The following is a 1,417-nucleotide window of genomic DNA, read 5'->3' as shown; positions in this document are numbered from 1 at the left end:
GGGGGGTCATCGGTGGCGGAGCGGGGGAGGGTGCGGGGGGTCATCAGCGGCGGAGCGGGGAAGGGTGCGGGGGATTGGCGGCGGCGGTGGAGCGGGGGAGGGTGCGGGGGGTGCTCGGCGGCGAGGGGGATCTGGCGAGGGGGGATATCGATCGGGATGGAGGACACTAGAATAGAAGAAATATCATTTCAATATGTCGAAATACAATCGAGAAATGAAGGCTACAATTTAAATACAATCGATCTTAGCTAGCTATCTGTTCAAAATCTTCTTGCCCTTCTTTTTCGCAAATGGAGTTCTTCTGTGGAACGGACGTCCTTTAGGTAGGCTGGTCCTGCTTCTTCTTGTGGTGTATGGCACTTCATTGTCGTCGTCATGTTCCATCTTCGGGTTGCTGTACTTGTCGAAGACTTGCTCATTGGCGACTCCATCCATTCCGATGATCTTCCTTTTGCCTCTCCTCACAACAACACGACTGGGCTTTGACGGGTCGGTAATAAAGAAGCATTGGTCCACTTGGGAAGCCAGTACCTATGGCTCATTTTTCACGGTGACGTTTGCGCCCGCGGTCTTGGATTTGGCTTCGGGTATAACCATGGTCGTGAAATACCGGTCTTCTTTTAGGACGCTCTTGGCCCATTTGACACGGAACATCGGGACCTTCTCTCCAGCGTAGCTCAGCTCCCAGATCTCCTCGATCCTTCTCGTAGTTTTTGTCCTTGTCGTTACCGGTGTAGGATTCCATCGTTACCCCGGAGTTCTGATAACCATCGCTCTTCATGTCCTTGTCCTTGGTGTAGAATGTGTAGCCGTTGATATCGTAAGCCTCATAGGTCATTAGGTTGTGCTCGGCGCCCTGTGACAAGGCGAATATGAGTTTTTCTTCCGCGGAAGAATCCTCATGTAAAGGGTACGACAGAAGCTTCTCCTTGAACCAACGCGTGAAACATGAGTTGTGCTCCTTGATTATATCTCCTTCCATCCTCTGTTGGCCTCGGTCATTGTACATATTCTCAATAAAGGTTTTGTGCTGTACCACCCAAGGATCGACCACGTCTATGTGTTGTAGCGCGACTAGGTTTGCTCTTTCAAAGTCGGCGAGTCGACCCTCGAAGTCGGCATGCATTTCGCGGCGACCCTCGCAGTGACCCCATCCAGCGAGCCTGCCGAGGTGCCTGTTGATGGGCAGACCAACGGGGCTCTCGATGCCTAGATGATTCGTGCAGTAGGAGATGCACTCTTCGGTCAGAAAGCCCCTGGCTATGCTTCCCTCTGGACGTGACATGTTGCGAACGTATCCTTTGATGACACCATTCATCCTTTCGAACGGCATCATGCTGTGCAGGAACGTCGGCCCGAGTTGGATGATATCCTCCATGATATGGACCAGCAGATGCACCATAACGTCGAAGAATGC

The sequence above is a fragment of the Triticum dicoccoides genome, chromosome 5A (assembly GCF_002162155.2).
Source record: "Triticum dicoccoides isolate Atlit2015 ecotype Zavitan chromosome 5A, WEW_v2.0, whole genome shotgun sequence".
Classification (NCBI taxonomy): Eukaryota; Viridiplantae; Streptophyta; class Magnoliopsida; order Poales; family Poaceae; genus Triticum; species Triticum dicoccoides.
Note: the sequence above shows the minus strand (reverse complement) of the source record.